Source organism: Papaver somniferum, chromosome 5 (genome assembly GCF_003573695.1).
Source record: "Papaver somniferum cultivar HN1 chromosome 5, ASM357369v1, whole genome shotgun sequence".
In the NCBI taxonomy this organism is placed as follows: Eukaryota; Viridiplantae; Streptophyta; class Magnoliopsida; order Ranunculales; family Papaveraceae; genus Papaver; species Papaver somniferum.
Genome location: NC_039362.1, coordinates 153662685 through 153672609, shown reverse-complemented (window position 1 = coordinate 153672609; position 9925 = coordinate 153662685).

The following is a 9925-nucleotide window of genomic DNA, read 5'->3' as shown; positions in this document are numbered from 1 at the left end:
GAGCTTTTCAGGGTAGGGATTTTATGGAATTTCGAGCATGTATGCTAATTTTAGGGTTTCTGCGTTATCGTGTGTGGATTGCTATTTATGTGGTTTTTTGATTATTGGTAATGTCCTTGGGTTTGTTTTTGACTTGTTTATGATTAATCTTTTCGCAGCCATGTCTGACCGTCCGCGGCTTCCTTATCAGACTCCTGGTTCTGGTCTATCGAGATCTCCTCCGCGTAGAGAGTCTCAAGATGATGTTCGTAGAAGTCAAGTTTCTTCTGGGACGAAGGCCTCATCTTCTAGGGAAGAGATTCCTTCGACAAATCCTTCTGGGGCTCGAAAAGTCTTCGATCGCGCGGTGTCTCGTCCGCGTGATGATGTTAGGAGTGCGCAGGCACCGACTCGTGTTGTCGCTTTTGATGTTCCTCCTCTACGTTCTGTAGTGCCCGAGCATCATCTGCCGCCCCCTCCTACAACTTCTTTTAAAGGGAAGAATACAAAAGGTGGTGTTCCGAGGGCTGAATCTTCAAAAAATCCTTCTTTGAAGAGAAAGGCTTCAGAGGCGTTCATTGGTTCATCCGGTCCCGCCGAGGAGGATGAGGCTGCCCCATTGATACGCAGCGTTTCGGTCAGCAAGAAAAAAGTAACGTTCAAGCATATTGAACACGAAATTTTCAAGGAAAAGCATGAGCTTCAAGCCTTCGAGGTTCGTTTCTATGCCCCTGAGGATGATATTACTTATGAGCTTATCTCGAAGTATGAGTTCGATGAATTTCATTTGTTGACTACGGTCGGAGCGTTCGAAGATGGTCTTATGCTGCCGTTGTACAAGTCAGGTGATTCCTTCTACTATGATGTGCTTGCTAGTCGTGAAGGCTCTTCCACCAATACTCACAGCCGTTCTGTATCGCAACTATCGGGGAATTATCTCCGTGCCCTGAGGGAGTGCTATCTGCGGAGTAAGGGGGAGACGACAATGACTTGTTACGTTCTCAATCCCGCGGATAGGGAATGGTATACTCCTGAGAATTTCAATAACTCCTTCGGTGATTACGTCAATAGTAGGAACCGTAAGCCGTGGAGTGTCAGCCTTCGGAATCTCGCTGCTCCTCGGGGCGAAATTCGTCTGTTAAATGAGGTCAGCGATGCCAAGCTGAAGTATGTTCCCGGCACGGAGGGGTCTAGTCAGCGAAAACTTTTCCCGTCCCGCGAGAGGATCAAGCGCGACCATGACTACGAGTGGCACGCTACCGTTATCGAAGTTGTTGGTCCATGGGCGTACGGTTGGATCCCTGGTCCACGCGGTTGGCGTCCTACTAAGAGTAGCAAGCCACGTGACTCTCCTCCTGCTCGTTATGGAGATTTCTGTCCCCGGCGTTTAAACTTCGCAGGTATGAATTTTCCTTATGCCCTTGACGTCGTTGAGGGAGACGAGGAGGAAGGTTCTGGTGTTATACTTCCACCGAGGAGTGCCTCGACTGCTCAGGTACGCGGATTCTAGCTGCGCTTCTCCTTCTTTAGAAATTCAACTGTTCGGGAAAAATAATTCTTTTTGTGGTGTTGGTTTTTAGGTGTCGAAGAAGAAAAAGATTAAGCCGAAGCAGTCTTCTACCATTGTGATGGGTGAGGCTGAGGCCCATGAAGAAGTTACAAGTGCGGTGAACGAAGAGTTTGCTGAGGATGAGGAGATTACAGATGGGGAGGAACGTACTGGTACTTCCCCTATCAACGTCGGAGAAGAGGTCTGTGTGGGTCATGATGGTGATGAAGGGAGAAACAACGCCGTGGTAGCTGATGACGGTGTTATTGGTGATATTTCTGTCCCTGTTGGGGATGCCGCGGATACTCTCCCCATCCTTTCTCAAGAGTTTTCTTTTGATCGGTTGTATTCCACAAGGGAGTTTATGGATGATGCCCTCGATTTTCCTGAGGACTTCTCTCTACTTCCCCCAATGATGATTGGGATGTCCTCGGGGGTGCTAGTAACGGAGACGCTGCTGTTCAAGATGGTGGCGCGGAGGAGCATGGTGCGCATGTGGGTGCCGACATTTGTGCTGAAGGGGCCGTGTCAGAAAAGGGGAAGTCGGTGATTGATTCGCCTGCTGCGGATCTTCCTCATTCGCCGACATCTGAGGGTGAGGACGCCATAATGGATTGGCTCAAGGAAAAGAATATGCTATTTGTCCCTCATCCCGTCCCTGTTGTTGCTGGTGAAAAGGATTCTGATGCGTATACCCGTCGTATGATGGAAATGTATTCCAAGGCGCGGGTGTCTGAGGCCTGGGGAAGAAATTTGAGTGTTCCCGAAGCTACCCTTGTGTCGGAGCCTCCTACTTCCGTTGCAGATATGATGGCCATAGCCGACGGGTATCAATATGGCTTTCCTCAGCAGCGTGTCTTGGAGGTAAATTTTCGTATATACTTCTACGTGAGGATCCAATTCTTCGGTGAAATAATGTTTTTCGTCTTGATGTGTAGATGATGAGGAGTGAGCATTGTAACCACGTGTTGTATCAGTTCTTCAAAGCAAAATCTATGAAGCTCGAGGCTAAGCTTCGTCACAGAGAAAAGGAATTATCTGCGGCTGAGGTGGAAATAGAAGAGCTGAAGAAAAGCCTCAAGGAGAAAGAAAAGCTGGGTGAAGCGGAGGCCGGTCTTCGTTCAGAGCTTGTTGCTGTTCGCGCTGAGTTAGAGCAAACTCGCGTCCAAGTTTCAGCTTTCACAGGTTTGGTTCTTTTTTCTCTTTTTCCCTCGCAGTGTGTCGTTATTCCTCTATTTCTTAGTTATTCTGTCTGAGTATCCCCACCCTATCTCCAGTGGGTGGCATCCCCGAGCTGATATGGCTTCGAAACGAAAGAACACGGCAAAGATCTCGTATTAAAGATCTTGTTGAGAAAATTAAGAGTGAAGCCAAGAAATGGGATGCTCGGGATGAGTTATGGCGCGCAAGGCATGTTCAGATGGTCGACATGCAAAATCTGTATAACCATGACCGTGCTTTATTTAATGGTACGCTGCTGTGGACACGTGATAGTTTGCGGGAATCCCGTGAGCGTACTTCTTTGTTGGAGTCTAGGATACAACTTCTGGAAGAGGAATTACAAAAGGATCGATCCCTCCCTTTTCCAGGAGTTGAGGATAGTGTGCGGTGTCTTATCAGAGAAAGGGACAATGCCTGTGCCGAAGCCGATGCTCTAAGCAAGGCCCTTGCCGCGTCCCGCGTTGAAGTATCTCGTCAGGCCGAGTCTGAGAGAAATCTTGAAGTGTGTATGTACAGATTGAGCAAGGGGGTATCAGAGATAAACAAAGAAGTCGACCACCTTCGTCACATGGATTCGATGAAGCAGGTAGAATTATATGCCAGTCAATTTACTCTCACCAACCTTCAACTAGATTATAAGAAATTATCCGCGGAATATGACCATCTTGATGAGGCGCGAGACGCGGTTGTTAATGAGTATGAAGAAGCTTAGGCTTGTGTCGAAGGTATAACCCTATTCCATCGAGTGTGATTGTGTCTTTTTTGTGCTAACTCCCTGGTGTTTTCTTTTTTAGAACTCGAGGGACAACTTCGCGTTACAAATGAAAAACTTGAAAAGGCTCAATCTTCCTTAGCGCAGCAGGAAGAACAGACTAAGCATTTTAAGAGTTTGGCGGCATCCCGCGAAGAGGCCATCGGTGCTGCTTCTAAAGAAGTGAATCGTCTGTCTTCATAGTTATCCCAAGCCCAACAGCGGACGACAGTTATTAAGCACAAGGCTCGGTGTCAATTGGCTGAGGAGACGAACAAGATGCTAGAGAAGATAGAAGTTGGCCTAAAGAACGAGCATGGTCTTGTGAAGAACTATCCGCGTCGTCCAGTTCCTGCTGCCTTTCCTGGATCCTCGGGACCCTCATCTGGTGGGAGCGTCCCTTCAAGTCTTCGGAACAATCCTGCTGATGGGGCGGCATCATCTAGGTAGAGACCGCAGCATTTTGTAGAGACCGCGGCGTCATTATCCTTCCACTTTTTGTAATCATGTAAAAAGAATATTTTTTGCTAGTATCATGTAAAAGGAATATTTTTTATTTGTACTCTTCCTTGAATTGGCCTTCCACTTTTTGTAATCGTCCTTTATGAAATGGATCCTTTTCTTCATATACCTGCAATGTTGGTTTGTTTTTATTTTAAGCATTGTGATGAAAGACTCTAAAAATAAAAAAAGATTTTAAGTGTTTGGGTGCGATCCCGAAGGGAGGTACCTTCGTGATCGGCTTGAGACCTGTCACCCCGCTGGCGAACCCTTGGCCAGAGGATTCCCAGACGGTGGGGGCCGAGGCAACGTTCTAGGATATGGGGTTAAAAAAATTACATACACCCATTCCGTCGACCCGTTGCCTTAAGATTGGTTGGGTATCTCTTTCTGCTGGGTGCCTTCCCCCTGGTCTTACACTTATGACACTGACGGGGGAGCCCTGAGAGATTGTAGATTAACTACTTTCCCCAATATTGTCGATAGGTTTAGTAGATACATGATGAGTGCCTAATATTGTATATATTTATCCCTTTTTGTTGGCATTTAACTCATCTTTTGTGCATTAATTCTACATTTTATCCCATATTCTGTATTTTCATTGTTTTCAAGAATAAATATGTTTATTAATTAATTTTACATTTTTAGGTAATAAATAAAGACTAGATGAGTTGCGGAGCGAAAAGAGCAAAGACATGGGAGAAAGCCAGTGGAAACTCTAGTGGAAAAGAAGTGAAGAATGTGGTATGGAAGAATCAAAGATGAAAATGGGCTTAAAAAGGAAGAAATTGTTCTTAAAGAAGAAGTGGATCAAGATTGTCTAAGCCCAAACCCAATACCTATACCCAAAAACCAAACAAACCCTAACCTATTTTCTATCGGGCTCCTTCTTCTTCCTCCCCTCTTCTTCACTGCAAACCCCATGACCACCACCTGCTCCGCCCCCACTCCATCTGCCACCACCACCAGCTCAATACGAGCTCTCAAATCACTCAACAACCCTAACCCACATCATTACTTCCCCTTTCACCAACTCTATGTCTCCTAATCACTCAATTTCACGCCTCTCCCATGTCAGGAACCCTAGAGGTGAAATTGACAAATTAGGTGAAAATGAGTTGCAATTGGAGGCGTGGATAACATCAGGAGAACAATTAGAGGCGTGGGTCGAAGTCAGAAGCAATCATCAGTGATTAGGTTAAAACTAATTCCAATTTTCACCAAACCCTAATTACACTGTTTTGGGGCTTTTGGGGACTTCTCTTGTAAACTATAAATTGGGACTGTGGGTGTGATGTAGGGAGGACTACATATCTCTGGACTAGCCAGTAGAGAATTAAACCAAAATATTATGCAATTCCAATTTCAGTCTTCTTATGCAGTTAACAGTTGATTGTTGTGTGTATGTTATGTTTTTATTTTGCATATGATGAATGTTGATTGTTAACATGTTTTTCATGAGCTAAATTACTGCAAGCTAAGGCTCAGATGAAGCCTTAGTGCATTGTTGGATGATGAATTGCTAGGTTAGAGCCTTAATGCTTGTTTTTCTTGTGCAATGGGAGAGATTAGTGCTCATCTGTGTGCTTGTGATTGATTGTACTGTCAAAAGACAGTCAATGCTAGGAGCACATTAGTTGAGCAAGCTGATTTTCTTTCCATTCCAATTGTATGCTTAGGGTCTTAATTTCAACCTAGAACTACATTGTTTGCTAGGACACCAAGGTGGATTCTAAGCCTTAGCTTAGCCACAATTCCTTTCTTCAGTCACTTACAATTTTCAGTCTTGCTTTGCTTCAAATTCAGTTTATATTTCTTAGCTGTGTTGCTCGCCTATTGTCTTGCAATTTGTAGTCTCTGTGCACTGAAAACAGTGCAAAATCTCCCTTGCCCTTGGCTTCCAAGCCTTGGTTCTTAGCTGTTTTCTTTGCTGCTTTGCTTTACCTTGCTGCTTTGGTTCTTTACTTCTGCCACTTTGTATGCCATATTACTTTGTCTTGCTCACTGTCTCCATTGTTAGCTTAGGTTTCTCTTATAGTGCTCCCACTCCCTGTGGACTTTCCCCTGCTTTCCTTCTATTCTATAAACTTGGCCTTGTATACTTGCAAGTCTTTTGTGTGTTTTCCTGACACCAAGTTTTTGGCGCGCTGCCGGGGAGTGGTGTTGCCACTGCTGAGTTCCATTAGCATCTCTGCCTTGCAATCATTGCAGGCCTGCTTCACTATCATTGCAACCCTCTGCTTGCAATCATTGCAGCAGATCATTGCATACTTGCCTGCAATCATTGCACTGCAATGATTGCACTGTGATCATTGCAGGGTTGGCCTGACTATCTTTGCACTCTGTGATCATTGCAGGTACCACCTTGGTGCTGCTGCTGCTGGTGCCTTCTCTGCCAAGCTGTGCTGTGTTGCTGCTCCTGCCAAAGGTGCTGGTGCTGGCTTGAACCAACTGAGCTGGGCTTAGTAACCTCAATTTCGCTGGGCTTGCAACTTCTGCTCCTGGGCTTGCCTTTTCTGCTGGGCTTCGCTGCAGATTCTGCTGGGCCTGTGTTGCTGAGTCACTTCAATTGCTGTGGGCTTGAGCTGAGCTGCTTAGGACGATCCTAAAGCCCAACTGGGCTGTGCAACTAAAAGGGGACTAAAAGCCTATTTTTGGGCTTCCCTCCAAAAACAAGTAAGCCTAACCCATGAGTTAACCCACTTGGGCCTCATTTAAATTCAAATTCGGGCTTGTAATAATTAATTTAATTATTTATTTGGGATTGTAATAATTTTTATTTATTTTCTTTTTCTTTTTTTTTATATTTGGGACTGTAATTATTTTTTTTTTTTTTTTTTTTTTTTTTTTTTCTTTTTCTTTTATGGGCTTGTCTTAATTATTATTGTTTTTATTTTCTTTTATGAGTTGTGCTAATTTATGCTAGGTTTAGTTCAAAAATTTTCCAAAGCCCAATTTTAAAAAAAACCAAAATCCCTTGTTACCAACACCCATTCAAAACCAAATCTTCATAACCCTTGTGGGCCAAATTGTTTCCGATTGCTCTGTCTGACCAACATGTTAGTTAAGGTACCTACTAGGACATGATTGTGACCTACAGAGACCAAACAAACAGACTTGTTAGAATTAACCCAGACGAACCTATCGAAATTCTAAGTTCTGAGGGAGACAGTCCAGATCAACCAGAAACAATGGGAGAACCCCGTACCCTCAAGGATTATATGTACCCAACTAGAGCCAGTCAACCTTCTTGTATTGTGCTACCCGAGGCTAATGGCCATTATGAGCTGAAATCAAGCACAATACAGATGCTTCCTATTTTTAGAGGTGTTGAGAATGAAAACCCGTACCACCACGTGAGAGAATTCGAGGAAATTTGTGGAACTCTGCGTTTCACTCAAATGTCCGACGAAACCCTAAAGTTAAGGCTTTTTCCTTTCTCCCTGAAAGATAAGGCAAAGGCCTGGCTCTATGCTTTACAGCCTCAATCCATCATGACATGGGATGACCTCATAAAGGAGTTTTTCAAAAAGTTTTTCCCGAACCACAAGACTGCGACAATTCGTCAAAGTCTGAATAGCTTTGTGCAATTAGAAGGTGAGACCTTAGCTAGATACCTGGAGAGATTCAATGAATTATTGCTCCAATGTCCCCATCATGGTTTTGAAAAATGGAGACTTGTGCAAATTTTGTATGAAGGTCTAGATGTGTCCACCCGAACAACGGTTGAGTCGATGTGTAATGGTCTATTCGTAGACAAAACTGCTGATGCGTCTTGGGACTTCTTGATTGAAGTAGCTGAAAAGACGCAACAGTGGGAATCCATCCGTGAAACCAGAAAGACTACATCCGAAGCAAAGGCTTTTAGGATTGAAGCGGATTTCGAGGGAAGAGCAAACATGGCATCAATAGTTAGGAGATTAGAAGAGTTAGAACTACATAAAAATTCAAAACCTTCCACCACTACTCTCCGAGAACATGTCGCTTCGTCTGTTTGTGCGCTTGTAACGACCCCAACCATCAATTCCAAAATTGTCCCGATTTGCTTGCAGTCCAGGAATCTAGGCTTGAACAGGCACATGCCATGTTTCAAAAACCAGAGCATAACCCTTATTCACAGACCTACAATCCAGGATGGAGAAACCACCCTAACTTTTCATGGTCAAAAGGACCCACTCAGGGAGGACCATCTCAACCCAATCAGAGCTATCAAAACAATCAGGGATATCAGAACAATCAAGGTTATCAACACCCGAGAAACCCTCAACAACAATCAAACTCTCAACAACAATCATATCCTCAACACAATACCGACAAGAGATTATCCACCCTAGAGAATGTTCCAGAGTTTGATGCAAAGTCAGAAAAATCTAGATCAAAAGATGGATCAAATGTGTGAGAGAGAAAAGGGTAAACTTCCGAGCCAACCCAACAAAATCCAAAGAGGATATTTCAAACAGGCACAACATCCTGCACTGAAACCTCACCGATCAATCCATGCCATTACCACCCTCCGAAGTGGTAAAGTCATCGAGAACAACGTGGGCGAACCTAATGAATCTGATAAAATTCCACTGTCTCCACAACCCCAGAAAACCAAAGAATCTGAGCAAGTTGGAAAATCTGACAATTTCTACTGCTGTGAATGTCCCTTTGCCAACTCATCTCCTGTTGCCCCATTTCCTCAAAGATTGATCTATCAACAGAAAAGTACCCATTACAATGAGATGTTAGATCTGTTCAAGAGAGTCAACATCAACATTCCTTTTCTTGAAGCAATCAAGCAAATCCCTGCTTATGCCAAATTCCTCAAAGACTTGTGACTCAAAAGCGCAAGCTCAATGTGCAAAAACGTGCTTTCTTAGCTGAGCAGTGAGTTCCATCATTCTGAACAAAACTCCACCCAAGTTTAGGGATCCAGGATGCCAACAATTTCTTGCACTATAGGAGAACACACGGTCAATAAAGCGTTATTAGACCTAGGTGCAAGTGTTAACCTACTGCCATATTCTGTTTATGAGCAGTTAGGTCTTGGGGAGTTGAAACCAACATCTATCACTCTACAACTGGCAGACCGATCTGTCAAGATTCCTCGTGGAGTGGTCGAAGACGTTTTGATCAAGGTTGACAAATTCTATTTTCCCGTAGACTTCATTGTCTTAGACACTCAACCTGTACAAAACCCAGACTGTCACATTCCTGTCATCTTAGGACGTCCTTTCTTGGCTACGTCCAACGCGATCATTAATTGTCGTAATGGAGTGTTGAAACTGTCTTTTGGCAACATGACGGTAGAATTGAATGTGTTCGATATTAGTCAACAACCTGTGAATCTTGATGATGATGATGTGCATGAAGTTATATGATTGAAGGATTAATGCAAGATTCGTTGACTAACATTCTATCCGTCGACCCCTTTCAAGCATGTATGGAGAACTTTAACCCAGATTCCTATGATGATGCATACTGTAGTGACGTCCTATCTCTGCTCGAATCTGTACCTCAAATGGACGTCACTGAAAGGAAATATGAAGTGGAACCACCCTTACTCTCTGATTCCAAGCTATTCCATCCATTGTTGAGCCACCCAAGCTTGAATTGAAAACATTGCCTAGTACGTTGAAGTACGCATTCCTAGGTTCTTCTGATATTTACCGTCATTATTTCATCATGTTTAGACACGGAACAGGAAAGTAAGCTTTTAGAAGTACTTAAGGAACACAAAGAGGCCTTAGGATGGACCATCTCAGATCTCAAAGGAATTAGTCCCACCATTTGCATGCACCACATTAACCTTGAAGAGAATGCCAAACCATCTAGGGAAATGCAAAGGAGACTTAATCCTAACATGAGAGATGTAGTCAAAGGAGAGATCCTGAAACTACTTGATGCGGGTATCATATACCCAATTCCCGATAGCAAAT